We start from the raw sequence: 16,016 nt of genomic DNA, 5'->3' as shown, positions 1-16,016 counted from the left end.
GGCATAGGCAACAACTCTCTCTCGTGAGGTGGTATCACGCTGTAAAAGTATAGCACCGATCCCATGGCCACTAGCGTCGGTGTGCAAGCAAGTTGGGGCGTTCTCATCGAAGTGACAGAGGATAGGGTCGGTGGTTAATGCCTGCTTGAGGGCTTGAAAAGAAAGTTCGCATTCATCTGTCCAAGGGAAAGCAGTGCCCGACGTGAGCAACTTGTGTAGCGGCGACGCCACGGCCGCAAAATAACTGATGAAGCGGTGGAAGTAGGATGCCAGGCCCAAGAAACTTCTTAATTGCTTTTGATTTTCAGGGCGAGGGAAGCGAAGCACGGCAGCAACCTTTTCGGGATCCGGTCGAACGCCATCTTTGCTGATAAGATGGCCCAACACTTTGATGTTCTTTCTGGCAAAATGGCATTTCTTTGTGTTGAGTTGGAGTCCAGCGTTGGAAATGCATGTGAAAACTTCGTCCAAGCGCTCAAGGTGCTGACGAAAAGTTGTAGAAAAAATAACGATGTCATCTAAATAGCACAGACAGGTCTTCCACTTAAGGCCACGTAAAACTGTGTCGATCATGCGTTCAAATGTTGCAGGGGCATTACATAAACCTAATGGCATGACGTTGAACTCGTAAAGTCCGTCTGGTGTTGCAAAGGCTGTCTTGTCCTTGTCCGCATCGTGCATGGGGATTTGCCAGTATCCGGATCGGAGGTCTAGACTAGAGAAATATTCGGCACCCTGGAGGGAGTCAATGGCATCGTCAATTCTTGGCATCGGATATACGTCTTTGCGCGTGATCTTATTAAGGGCTCGATAATCGACGCACAATCGTACAGAGCCATCTTTCTTGCGAACCAGCACGACAGGAGACGACCAAGAACTGGAGGACGGCCGAATGATGTCTCTCTTGAGCATGTCATCAACGTTATCTGCAATGATTTTCCGTTCTGCGGAAGACACGCGATACGGGTGGCGGCGTACAACCGAACTGCCTTTGGTTTCGATACGATGTACTGCGACGGAAGTGCGCCCCAGAAGCTTGGAGTGGACGTCAAATAAGGCTCTGTGTTTGTGCAGGAGTGCCAGAAGGTCTTCTTTCTGCGCAGCGGTCAAATCGGGATTTATCGCGGCCGTTAAAGCAGCGGTAGCAGTGTGATAATCAGTTGTGCTAGACAAAGGTGGTGATTCGGTGTGAAGCGGTACCAGCGAAAGAGGTTCGGTGTCAGTAAAGCATGTCACAGTAGAGCCCTGGGAGAGCACAACTGGCGAAGAAGTAGGGTTATGAACAGCGACTAACGCTCTACCGTCCTGAAACCGTACTAGGCTAGGAGTAAGGCTAAGCCCACCAGAAATGCAGTAACCGCTCGGTGCAAGGAACACATCACCATTAATAATAGTGTCGGAAGTCAGCGTCAGAATATGCTCATTACCCGCGGGAATGAAACAGTCGGTAGACGTGACAAAACGCAGGCTATGAGCATTGACAGCGGACGAATATTCAGTGTCCGTCATATGAATAGTTCGCTGACGGCAAGAGATGAAAGCTGAGGCGGAGGACAGGAAGTCCCATCCCAAAATCATCGCGTAAGTGCACGAAGATAGCACGACGAACTGAATGTGGTGGAGGATGCCATCAATGAAAACGCGCGCAGTGCAAACACTGGAGGGCTGAACAAGAACTGTATTAGCACAACGAAGGGGAGGGCCATTATACGGTGTCTTCACTTTTCGCAATCGAGAACACAAGTCAGCACTAATAACGGAAAGCGATGCACCTGTGTCAACCAAGGCTTCGATTCGGACACCTTCAACACACACCAAAAGCACATTTGACGGGCGCTCCGGAGGAGTTTCACGTTGTCCAAAAGATGCAGCTTTCCCTCCTGAAGCTGCACCATTTAGTTTTCCGGGCGGTGATCGGAGGACGAAGTAGCCGGTCGTAGAGGGGAAGAAGAGCGCCGCATCGGTGATGGAGAGCGACGACGCGGGAAACGCAATGAACCGGCAGTGTTGAAGTCCTGTGGAGATGGGGAACGTCGTGGATAATAATCGTAGTCAGAACGCCGACGTCGTGGTACAGGGCCAGAAAACTGATCCCTTTCAAAGCCGTCATAGCCACGTCTTTCATCTTGCTAACGGCGTCGGCAAAACCTGGAAATGTGGCCACGGATGCCGCAGTAGTAACAAACCGGTCGAGGTGGGCTCCATGCGTTATAAGACGGAACAGGCGATGGCCTTGCAGTGATAGGATTCAGGGACATGTGCGGTGCAGGTGCCTGTTGTGGTGGCTGATGGGAGGGTGGCGCTATAGAGGCAACCTGAGCGTACGTTGGCGTAGGGATAGGGCGCGGGCTCGTGATTGGCGGGCAGGTCACGGCAGCTATCTCTTCCCTCACGATATGGCGTAGGCCGCCACCAGGGGGCATCAGATGGACCTCAGGAGGGTTTGACGAAGTTTGGGCGTGCAGTTCCTCACGGATGATGGAGCGAATCAAAGCACGTAGCTCGCTGTCGTTGGACGCCTTGAAATCAGACGTGTCAGGAGGTAAGCGGAGCATATGAAGGTCATCGAGACGCTGACACGTACTGATGATGTCGGCGACGGTAGTGGGATTCAGCACTACAAGAGCATTGAATGCCGCAGTCCCAATACCCTTGAGCAGGTGGCATACACGGTCACTCTCTGCCATCGACGTGTTCACGCGGCGGCAGAGGGCGAGGACGTCCTCTATGTACGAAGTGTAGGACTCGCCTGAGTGCTGTACACGCTCAGCAAGCTTCTTCTTAGCCATATCGGAGCGGACAGACGAGTTCGCGAAAATCTGCGTAGATGGTGTTTAAAGATGCTCCAGTTGACCAAATCGAGCTCATGATTGGAAAACCAAGTTTTCGCAACTCCGGTTAGGTAGAAGGCGACGTGAGCAAGTTTTGCTGATTCGTTCCAGTGGTTAAAGTCACTCACGCGCTCGTATAGCTCCAACCAGTCTTCAACGTCGTCGCCTGGAAGCCCAGCAAATAGCGGTGGATCCTTCTGAGGGGTGGTGACTGTCCAAGAAGGGGTTCCCGCTGGAGTAGGCAAGGTGGATGTCGTGGTACTGGTCTGCTGGTCTTGCGACATGGTTGAGTGCAGTTGGTAGAGGCGGCAACCCGAGCGGAGCTCCAGGGATGTAGCGTAGGTGAAGCTGGAGAGAGACCGGGAGCGAGAGGGCGAAGGAACCGGACAGCACACTCCACCACTTGTGAGACGAGGTTTAGGCAGCCAGTCTCTTCTTTATTCTCCCGAGTGAGAGCCCCACCACCAGGGTCCAAAACGGTGATGATGAGTATGTACAGGTGAGAATATGAAGCGTATGAATAATGCTCACAATATATAGATTCATCTCATCTATGGTATCGAATGCGAGCGCTGTTGCTTTGTGTCTGCGTGTAGTAGTTAAGAGAGCCAGTTTAAGGGAGTAGAAGAAGGAAGGAAAGGAAAGTTTCTGAAGAAAAACAGCAGCGCCGTGGTTTTAAAGCGCACCCCCGGTAGAGAAACGGAACGCGATATAAGCGTGCGTGGCCATGATACGCACACGACAAACTGCCTTAAAATATTTGGACTTGAGGTGAAGCTCCGTTAACAAACGATAATAGGGCAATCAGCACTCTAATACGACGAGAGAAATTATTGAGACGTGGAAAATTCCCTTGACATAAGTATGGTTTGCGAGACAAATGCTTGTAAGTATTGAACTTTTTAAAATATGAGGGGAATATGCGCTCACTGCGCTCTATGGCGCTCTATTGAAATATGCGCTCTATTGGCAGAAAGGCCAATACCAAATATTAAAGGAACCTTATGACATTCGTGAGAGAGTGGCAACAACAGAGCTAACTGTGAATACCTTACAAGTGAGTGGCATTAAGGTGACCAATTGCTCAAAGACGTACGGAAGAAATGTTCGTAAATCAAGGTGCTCGAGCACAGAATAATTTCGTTGGAGAATGTAATGCAAGAACAAGCTGTAAAAATGACGGTTCCTGAATTCAGTTTATTTATGCATGCAATTGATGAAGTAAATGGTGAAACAGAAACAGTTTTAAGAAAAGGAGTAATTGATCAAATTTTTGAGAAGAAACTTAAGATATTGTGCAGCTCGGTTGCTCGAATTCACTGCATTGGAAGGCGATCCCAATCACGACCTGTCTATTTATATCTTCAAGACTTCTTAAAAAAACGATCTTCGGTTTGCAAGAAAGCTTAGGGCACCCGTCTGTTTATCGAAAATTATTTCAGCAAATCTACAATGCGCAAGCGGAAACTTCTGTGGCAGTCTGCTCAAGCCAGAAAAGCAAATCGCAAACGTGTTTCTTTCATATACGATAGACATAGAGTTGAGAACGTTATTTTTGCTTGGGACGATAATGCAAATAAGGGTGTTCCCATCTTTAGAAACGACGTGCCACATGTTCCAGCTTGATAGAATGCGCGAGCTGTAATTAAACAGCTACATGTGCTCAATTTCAATGCTGGAAGCATACTCAATAAAATTGATAAGCTGGAGGATCTTCTGTACAGGTACGATCCTTACGTCCCAATTATAATAGAAACATGAATGCATGATAGTCGAAGTGATGACAGGATAGTGACGTCATCCCTTCGGATATTTATACGTGCTCAGTCATGCCGGGGAGGCGGCGCCGCAATTATTGTAAAATGCACGCTCTCCGTTGTAGTCCAGACACAAATAGAAGACCACCAAAGACTTCTCTTGACTGTAAAATGCTGGGATCACGTCTTCACTGTGTGCGCAGTGTATAGACCTCCTTCTGCCCCTCCACGATGTTTACTTAAACCAAATGACCGCATGTTATCGGTTGTATACGGTAAAATATTATGTCCGGAGACTTGAACTTGCCATCAATCAACTGGTGTTGTAAAATCATGATCGTTCTATTGGATAATCCGCTGCCCTGCGTAATGTGGGCGTGTGACTAGTAACAACTTGTGCTTGTGATCCGTGAATGCAGTCAAGATGATAATTTATTAGGTTTGTTTTTGTTAGCAGAAACTAAATGACCATGACATCAGAACAGAATATGGCATATCAAAGCAGAGTCTAGTATTACTCACATGCCGGCTTTCAGATTGTCTTGAAAGTTCCAGGTAAGCTTTAAAGACAGCGATATATTTCCTTAAGGCAGACGACCAGTCAATACAGGATGAGCTTTTTAACTTTGTTGATTGTCTACCAAAAGTAGGGGACGCAGCCACATTATAGTACAAATTGAAGGAAGTTGTGCTGAGGTGTATCGAAAACTTCGTCCGCACTCGACGCATCCTTTACAACAGCTTAAACCCTTGCATCGTCCTAAATATTGTACACACGAAGGAAAAAAAAGGAAGAAATTCAGTGCTAATTACAGAGCCCTCACTGGAGCTTATCAAGCGCGCTATCATCTGCCAGACAAAGTATTTCTTCGTTACTTTACCTACACTTAGGAAAACTAACCTGGACATGTTTTGGCGTTACATGAAGGACACCATGGTTCACATAGATAATTGAAAAAACCAAGACACTGTAATCACTGATCGCCCGATAATAGCTCAAAACTTGAATTAATATTTTCGTTCTGCTTTTTCACTATGTGATGCTGAGCCGCAAGAGCCTTGCTCCTCGTCTTGCGACGAACCAGATTTACCATTCTATAACGGCGTTTTGTCTTTGGTACTAAGCAATAAAAATATCGTCCCGGGGTCCAGAGAGTATTCCTAATGCCTTCCCGCGTCGAGACGCTTAACCATTCTCCAATATCTTGACAGCAATATTTAGTCTATGTTTGACCTCTGCTATATTGCCTCATGACGGGCTTGTAGCGCGGGTTATCTCCATCCACAAAAAAAAGGCGATTGTCTGCATTCAGAAAACTACAGAACAGTTTCCCTAACTTCCACTTACTGCACATTGCTATAACACATTATCGCTCACTTTATTAAAAAATTTCGTGAAGCTAATTATTTCATTGCAGAATTTCAGCATACATTCCGTAAGGGTTTATCAACTAATACGCAACCTGTAACCTTTATTCACGCATTGGAACTGGCTTTTTATCTTTCGGGACAGGTTGATGTATTACTGCTTGATTTTAGTAAGGCGTTCCACCATGTACCGCGCGGAAAACTTCTCAGAAAACTTCAAAAGTTAGCTCTTACAGATATTATAGCCAATTGGATAGGATCATATCTGTCCAACAGAACTTAATTCGTAGATATCAATATTTTCTCCATAACATGCTTACCCTTTACCTCTCGCTTAGACCAAGGTAGCGTACTCGGCCCATTAAGTTTTTAATGTATATCAATGACATTACTTCGGCTATAGATCCCAGTGTTTACATCAGCTTATTCGCGGATGACTGCGTGATATTTCGTAGGGTGGTGTGCTACGGAACATCAATCTAGTTTAAGCAACAGTCTTGCAGGTATTAACGAAAGGTGCTCAGAATGATCTATGAAGTTAAATTCAGAGAAAACTGTGTTCCTACGCATAACAAAAAAAAAGAAAATCCCGTTCAGTTCAGTAAAGCTTCGACTGTGGCTAGTTGGTGTGGTATCGTTGCAGTTTGGCGCAGCAAGCAGAACTGTCCAATTCACCTACACTATAAACGCTTCTCCGATTAGAAAAGTCAGCGACTATAAATATTTGGGAGGCACCATAAGCAATAGCCTCTCCTGGCCAAGGCATGTCGATGATATTTGCGCGTCTGCAGCACGCAAGCTTAGTTCCTTAAGACACAACTTAAAATTGGCGCCTCCCGATCTCATACTTCTAGCTTTCAAGCTTTCATTCTACCAAGGTATGAATATATCAGCAATCTCGAAGATGTAGTAAAAGCAGCGGAAGAATTCTATACTGACCCGAACAGCACCCACTGGGGTCAGGATACCTCGATTAGAAACAGTAATGAACAGGATACGGAAAGTCCTCCTATAACTAGTGATGAGGTCAGAAGGGCCTTGCAAGACATGAAACGAGGAAGATCGGCAGGACAAAATGGAATAACAGTCGATTTAATCAAATGTGGAGGAGACATAATGTTTGGAAAACCGGCGGCTCTTTATATGAAGTGTCTATCGACTTCAAAACTAGAAACTGGAAGAATGGAAACACTATACAAATCCACAAAAAGGGAGACATTAAAGAATTGAAGAACTAAAGGCCCATTAGCTTACTCCCAGTATTATGTAAAATATTTTCCAAAATGATATCAATAGAATAAGGGCAACACTGGACTTTAGTCTTCCAAGGGAATAGGCTGGCTTCAGGAAGGGATACTCTACGATGGCTCACATCCAGGTCATTATTCAGGCTATCAAGAAACGCGCAGACAATAATAAGCCTCTCTATATGGCTTTCATAAATTACGAAAAAGCATTTGATTCAGTAGAGATACCTACAGTCACAGCGGCATAACGTAATCAAGGAGTACAGAACACTTAGGTAAATACCTTAGAAAATATCTACGGAGCTTCTACAGCTACCTTCATTCTACACAAGAAAAGCAGGAAGATACCTATAAAGAAAGGGGTCAAACAAGGAGACACAATATCTCCAATGCTATTCACTGCGTGCTCGGAAAAAGTATTCAAGCTATTAAACTGGGAAGGCTTAGGAATAAAGATCGATGGCGAATATCTCAGCAACCTTCGGTTTGCAAATGACATTATTCTATTCAGCAACAATGCAGACGACTTACAACAAATGATTCAAGACCTTAACAGAGAGAGTGTAAGAGTGGGGTTGAAGATTAATATAGACAAGACAAAGATAATGATAAATAGCCGGCCAAAGGAACAAGAGTTCAGGATTGCCAATCGGCCTCTAGAGTCCGTGAAGGAGTACGTTTACCTAGGTCAATTAATAACAGGGAACCTTGATCATGAGAAGGAAATTCACAGAAGAATAAAAATGGGTTGGATCGGCATACGGCAGACATTGCATACTCCTGACTAGAAGCTTACCATTAGCATCGTAAAGGAAGGTGTACAATCAATGCATTTTTCCAGTGCTGACATATGGGAAGTGACTTGGAGACTCAAAAGGAAGCTTGAGAACAAGTTAAGGACCAAGCAAATAGCGACCAAATGAAGATTGATAGGCATAACGTTAAGAGATAAAAAGAGGGCGGTTTGGATGATAGAGCAAACGGGTATAGACGATATGCTAATTGGCATCAAGAGAAATAAATGGAGCTGGGCAAGTCATGTAATGCGCCGGTCAGATAACCGTTCGGGTTACAGGATGGGCACCAAGAGAAGGGAAACGCAATCGAGAACGACAGAAGACTAGATGGAGCGATGAAATTAGGAAATTCGCAGGCGCTAGTTGGAATCGGATGGCGCAGGAAAGGGGCAATTGGAGATTGCCCGGAGAGGCCTGCAGTGGACATAAAACATGGTGCTGCTGCTGATGATAATGTATGGGATCCATTTATGATAAACATAAACATAAATTGCAAATTGTGCAAAGGCGTGGCATTCGTTTTATTTTCAATAAATTTAGTTCATCCGATTCGCCATCAACACTTATGTGCGAGAACAGAATTCTCACATGGGAGCATCGAAGAAAAGTCGCAAAGCTAAACTTCCTCTAACAACCTATGTGAGGGGTCATTACGCCTTGACATGATAAAGCATATTCAGCCGTTCGCAGCACGCGCATCTCGTCATTGTCTTTGTCCCTACTTCTCTATTCGTCTCACAAACATTTTTAATGATTCTTTTTTTTTCTCGCACAGTCACGGAGTAGGATGCCATGCCTGCTACTGTCTTTTTATCAGATACGGTCACAGCATTTGAGCATGCTGTGTCCGCCCTATAAATATGATGTGGAGTCTGTTCTACCTTGTTACTGCAATGTTTTCATCTATTCTTCTTCTATGCGAGTGTCATCTTGTTTTGATGTGTTTGGACAATAAAAATTATTATTCTATTGTGTGTAAACAGTGCCACCTGCTTTGTCTTATTTAGGACCACAGTATACCTGTAAATGAATCAAAAATAAAACTCAGTGGTGTTGGGCGCGCAGTTTAGTAGCCTTAACATACTGGTAATCAAAGTACGTCTGCACTCCAACTTTGCTGTCCAAGCCTTCCATGGTGAGCTATGTTAATTTCATGGCGAATGTGTTTACCCCAATTGATGTATGTTATGTATTTCAGCATTATATATGGTAAACAGGAGTGAGATCCCCAAGCAACGCATATCGCAAGCGTTCGGATAAGTACGTTTGCTGGGTAAGATAAGCATAAGTACCACCAGAATTAACAGAATTATCTTAGTATTATTTATATAATTTTATGGTCGGTGGAGATAGGGGATTTTTATTGCGTTTTTTTACCGTTGGGCCCGTTTACAAAATTTGTCTCCTTGTTAAGTTTGTGTCTCCGGCTCTAGTTTCCTGCATTTCTCACAAATAATATCATCTTAGGGAACGCACCTGCTTCCTTACCCGTTCTGTTTCGTACCCCTTCTCTATCAGACTATAAAATGTAGGCATCTCCACTAATGAGGTCGCTATATAACTATAGATGACGTCGCGGTCCGATGATGGAGGCAACAAGGTTACTCAGGTAATCTAGTCATTGGATGGTGATCGTGAAAGAACGGCGTGGAAGCTGCACTAGGAAAAAAAGACTCATACGAAGCTTTCATGGTTTTAGGGTTCGGTTCTCGGCTCCGCAGATATACCTTAGACGCGAAAGGTTAATATTTATACTTTAGTCCCCAATACATCAAATGTTCGTTAGCGAGGGAATCCTTACTCTCTTTCGACAAAGGCAACCGTTTAGTTGAGTGTCTGTCAGATACAAACCATATGCAGCTGCAATATAGCAAACCACCGCTGTATATATATGGAGGTGATATGTGAGTATGGTTCAGTATCCGCGCTCAATTAACAGCGATTCTTCAAAACAAATGTACGGCCTCATAAAAGTTACCTTGGTTGCGCGACTTGGCTGAGCTGTACTCAACCAATCCATCCACATTGTGCGCAACATGGCACTATGTTCGTGGATACCAGTCCCGTACACCGGCCCGACGGTGGCGCATTGCGCAAACGCTAACCGTCAGTGCCTTTGTTCTTCACATTGCTGCACAACACAGCGCCTTGTGTATTTCTTGCACCTTTCGGGGTCTATGTTTGTATAAATGTTTTAATGTAACCGTTTTTCTGCATACCTCAGCCACAGGGCAGTGCGTGGTCCAGTCGGTAGCGCATGGAGAACAGGGTTAGAAACCAACAGTCCGAACCTGAGCCGCTCAATATGTGGCACTGCAGTACATATGTTTACGTTGCAGAAGCCACACGTAACGATGTATTTACATTATTCACAAAAGGGACAACCATACATAAACAAGCTGGCTGTGGATACCGATGCCACCTACACTCGTTAAAAAATCTGACTGGCGCCACTCCTGGTTGCGAATTAACACAACCGCCGCCTTCAGAGGCGGCGTCTCGGCGCTAACTGTAAGGGCAGTCAACTCTCAGCAAAGCAGGTCTTCAGACCGGACACCTGCAAGACGTTCGTAGCGACACACGAGTCCAGCGGAGCGAGCCCGTTGTTCACATTGCCAAGCTGACGCACTGTTGTGTGTAGCTGCTGTATCATGTTTGAAAAGCTGCTGCCCTGTGTAGCGCGGAAGTAGGTTTTCGGACAAGCCGACGCGGTGGCATAGTGTCCATGGGAGCATAATGGAGCCAGGACAACATCGAACGTCCCCATGTCGGCTGTCGTACCGGATCGTCTACACGGCTTGAGACTCATTGAGCCGGGAGATGGCAATCTGGCGTGCCCTGTGAGCCGGGGGGAAGGCGTCTGGAGCATATTAAGTTGGAGCATCCTTCAAAGGAGGAAGCAGTGTGTCAAAGGGCAAAGAAGGGTGGTGAACGGACAGAAGGTAAAAGGGTGAAAAGCCAGCGCTCTCGTGACGAACGACGTATAGGCGAAGGTCCCGAAGGGTAATGTGCTGTCCCGATCACTTTGGTCGTCATAAACGTACATAGACAGCATTTCTGGCAACACGCGACGGAACCGCTCCGTCAATCCGTTTGTCTGCGGGTGGTAGACGCTGGAAAGCTGGTATTTGGCAGAACAGAAGCGAAGTAGGTCTTTGACTACTATGAACAAGAAGGTGTGGCAGCGATCAGTAAGGAGCAGCCGAGGTGCGCCCTGATAGACGATGACGTCATGTACAAGGAAATCTACCACCTCCCTTGCACAGCATGTGTGCAATGCTCGCGTGATCGCGTACCGGGTCGCATATTCAGTAGCTACAACGACCCAGTTATTGCCGGATATGAATGACGGAAAAGGGCCGAGAAGTTCGAGATTGGCGCGAAACAACGCTTCTAAGGGCACATCGATGGGGTGAAGGCGACCAGTGGGCAGCACAGACGGTTATTTTTTTTTCGGCGTTGACAGAATGCACAGGCTGCAGCGTGGCGATGCACGGAGCGGTAAGGCGTGCCCCGTAGGAGCGGCGTGGTAAGCGGTCATAAGTACGCTAAACACCGACGTGCCCTACAGTAGAGGCGTCATGCAAGTGCTCAAGAACTGATGTCCGTAGATGGCGTGGTATAACGAGTAAAATTTCTGGTCCTGAAGGGCGTAAGATGCGACCGTAGAGAACGTCGTCGAGTAGCGCGAACATGCGCAGCGTGGGCTCCGTGTGTCCTGAATTGATACGGTCCGTAAGAACACGTAAGCACTCTTCATGCCGTTTTTCAGTCCGGACGTCGTGCAAATCTTTAATGGTCAGGGTCCTAGAGTCGGTGTCATGTGGATCATATTAAAGGCGGTCGACAGGATGGTGGGAGAGGCAGTCGGCGTTCATGTGCAAACAGCCTGACTTGTCTAAAACAGCAAAGGAATATACTTGGAGCCGTAGCGCCCATCTACCCAGTCATCCAGAGGAGAATTCAAGTGAGGAGAGCCAGCACAAGTCGTGATGATCGGTAACGACGGAAAATAACGGCCGTGGAAGTAGAGGCGCAATTTGGCAACTGCCAAAACTAATGTAAGGCACTCCTGTACGGTAATTGAAAAATTCATCTTCCTAGGTGACAGGAGGCGGCTGGCATATTAAATTATGTGCTCTGCTTTACACTGCCATTCAACAAGTGCAGCCCCAATTCCATGGCCACTGGCATCCGTGTGAAGTTCAGTGGGGGTAAATGGATCATAGTGAGCCAGCAATGGCGGAGCCGTGAGCAAGCTCACGGGGGCAGAGAAGCCTTTCTTTTGAGTAAGGTCCCGTGTGAAAGGAACGTCCTTCCTAAGGAAGTCGGTGAATGGGTGAGCGGTTTCGGCGAAGTGCTTGATAGAACGACGTAAATGCGAGCATAGCGCTACAAAGCTTCTTACGTCTTCGCCGGAAGACGGAACAGGAAAGTTATGGATAGCGTGAATATTGGCATGGCCGAGTTGAACGCCATTCGCACTGACGAGATGTCCAAAAATGGTAATTTAACGACGTCCAATATGACGCTTCGATGAGTTCAATTGCAGGTGGGCGCATGAGGGAACGGCAATAATAGCCGATAGACGTGTTGGAATATTCGTGACGGTTAGTGAAAAGACTATGACCTCATCTAGATAATACTGACATGTCGACATTTATAGCCCCGAAATAAGCAGTCCATCATTTTTTCGGAGGTTTCAAGGGCATTGCATTGCATTTCCTTGTGGTCCATGTCATCTACCGAATTTGCCAATAGCCTGATCGGAGGTCAATCGGTGAAAACTACTTGGGTTCATGCAAACAGTCCAAGGCGCCATCAATACGCAGCAAGGGGTAGCATCTTTGCATGTCATTTTGTTGAGGCGTATATATTCCACACAAAAGCGCCAACTGCCGTCATTCTTCTTGACAAGCACAACGGGGGACGCGCTCGGTCTTCATGCTGTCTCCATAGCGCATCTAGTCAACATCTTATCGACTTCTCGTTGTGTCACTTGTTCCGCATGTGAAGCACGGTACGGCTGGCGATGGATCGGGCTGGCGTATCCGATGTGAATGCGATGGGTGACGAACCATGTCTTGGCTAAAGGATGGCTGTCAAGGTCAAAAATGTCCCGGATCCGGAAGGTCGATGATAACCCCGCCATTAAGGAGAAGGACATAGTCCAGCGCTTCGTTTCAGTGCATCCTAAAAAGTTCGCGGAATGACATTGACGGAAGGAAAAAATTTACGCAGAAACTCCTCTGGGAGTTGTTTAAGTACACGCAAGTATTTTGTTACTTACTTATCTCCAAGCAGCGCTGCGTATCATCAGTTTTATCAAACATAATCCATCCAGTACAAAGGACACCTCTGTGGCGCTGTGGCGCTAAGAACTGCTGCAGGCGGTGGCGCACTGTAAATGGTTATGCAAGCAAACTACTGCAGGTGGGGGCGCCAGGTGCGCTGACGATTATCGACGAAAGATCTTGGCGTGTGACATAACTTTGTAATACGGAATCCTGTGAGAGCTGTCGGCGGTGGGTATCCGTGGCAATGTGCTAAACATTATAGAAAGCTACCTATACAACCCTTTTATTCCGGGTGAAAATGGGTAATGGACTGTCGCGTGCATTCATACAGGATTTTGGGCTACCTCAAGGGGCTTGCTCAGCTGCACGCTCTTTATCATTAAGATGACCACGCTCCGTTCTTCCTTAATACCAGTAATATTTTATTTCGTCTATGTCGACGCGATACAAATGGGTTTCAAGCCTTGCAACCTTACAGTGTGTGACAGACAACTACAATAGGGCTTCAAGAAGGTGTCGAAGTGGGCAGAGGCGAACGGCCTCAAAGTCAGCCGCCACAAAGTTCCTGTGTGCTTTTCACCAAGGCTCATCGCAATCGACATGGCTCATCGCAGATCCCAATGCCGCAATTAACTTGCAACAAATACCTGTGAACAAAAAACGCAAGTTTTTAGGCATAATACTTGACTGTAAACTAACTTTCATTCCACACATCAAATGTTTCACGGCAAATGCGTGAATAATCAGCTTACTAAAAATTTTATTTCCCACAACACCGGGCAACACGAAATGTTCAATGAACCTTAACAAGAGCCGCATTTACCCACAATTGGACTATGGTGCCATGGTATATCACTCCACCGCCCCGAACGCGGTAAAGGTACTAGATCCCGTCCAACATCTACCTCTCCGCCTGGGCACTGGCGCTTTCAGAAAAAACCCCCCTCAAAATTTATACGCACAATCAAATGAACAGTTGCTCCATCTACAGAGAACATACATCAGCGTCACATACTTTCTCAAAGTTCACTCTAATCATGAACATCCGTATTCTAATATCTTTAACAATATGACATGTGCTGCACATCACCCTTCTGTAAGACATGCTTTCTCACTGCCTTGAAAAAGAGAAGTCCACTTGTCGAAACGTTGGCTCGCGCTTTCACCTTGTTCTCGCTTTGCGTCAGAAAGTAAGTTGTCCTTGCAGTAAGCTGTGATTGCCTACATTTTCTTCTATATAACTACTCGTAAACCGAAAACCGCGTGAGCCGAGATTATGTACAACTTCGAAGCATATACAAGCGAGGAAACATCATTGCCATTGATTTGCCTTGCCATTGATTTGGCCATCTCGTCAGCAAGCACATTTCCCTCGATTCCTCTGTGGCCAGGAACTCAGCATACTACAACATGTCTGTGTGATGAGTAGATGTTACATAAGTGTGTGTAGAATTCATTGAAGACAGGATTTGTATGCTTTTGTAAAGAAATTAGTGCTTTTACAAGACTTAACGAGTCTGTGAATATTATTGCTCTGTCAAGTTTCAGTGTCTTTATATGTTTTACTGCAGACAGTACTGCATAGGCTTTTGCAGTGAAGATACTTGTTAGGCGTTTCAACACGTCAGATTCAGAGAGTGGCCAACAGCAGCGTAGGATACACCAGCATGGGATTTGGACGCGTCTGTGTAAAATTCGTAGCAGGAGTATTTCGATTGAAGCTCTCGGAAATGCATAGCAATTTCAACCTCAGGAGCGTGCTTCGAGACCTCTACAAACGATGTGTCACATCCCATCATCTGCCACTCCCAGGGCGGTAATAGATTAGCAGGAGCCATTAGGCGATGTTCTAGTATTGGGACATCCATTTCTTCACTAAGTTCTCTTACACGCAGCGACAAAGGAAGTCTCATGGAGGGTCTGTTACGGAAGAGTGTTTCACACGTTAAGTCGTTTACTGTCGTGAAACACTGATGTTCCTCATTAGAGCGCGCTTCAAGAAAGCAGGTGAAGCTAATGTATGTTCTCTGAATGTGTAGTGACCACTCGTCTGACTCTGCATATAGACTTACGACGGGGCTTGTTCTAAATGCGCCAGTGGCGAGGCGGATACCCAGATGATGAACGGGGTCTAACATTTTTAGCACACTCGGTGCAGATGAGTGATATACTACGGCACCATAATCTAACCGTGATCTAACTAGGCTCGTGTAAAGATTCAACAGGCACCTCCTGTCGCTACCCCATGTAGTGTGGGATAGAAATTTAAGTATGTTCATGGTTTTTAGACATTCTGCTTTCAGACATGTTATGTGTGAAATGAAGGTAAGCCTGGAGTCAAGGATAGCACCTAGAAATTTGTGTTCTTTGATAACAGGAATTTGTTGTCCATCCAGTTCTACACAGGGATCAGGTACCAGGCCTCTCTTTCTTGTGAAGAGAACACAAGAACTTTTGTGCGAGTTAATTTTAAATCCATTTTGGTCTGCCCACTTGGACACCTTGTTTAAGCCCTGCTGTACCGTCTTTCACATACTGTAAGGTTGCAGGATTTGAAGCCTATCTGTATACCGTCTACGTATACGGAATAAAAAATGGCTGGGGGCAGTGAAGGACGAACTGTATTCATCTTAACGATAAAGACAGTGCAGCTAAGCACGCCTCCCTGGATTACACCAGTTTACTGCATAAAAGGACGTGACAGTGCATTACCGACTTT

Source organism: Dermacentor variabilis, chromosome 4 (assembly GCF_050947875.1).
Source record: "Dermacentor variabilis isolate Ectoservices chromosome 4, ASM5094787v1, whole genome shotgun sequence".
Taxonomy (NCBI): Eukaryota; Metazoa; Arthropoda; class Arachnida; order Ixodida; family Ixodidae; genus Dermacentor; species Dermacentor variabilis.
This window is presented reverse-complemented; position numbering follows the sequence as displayed.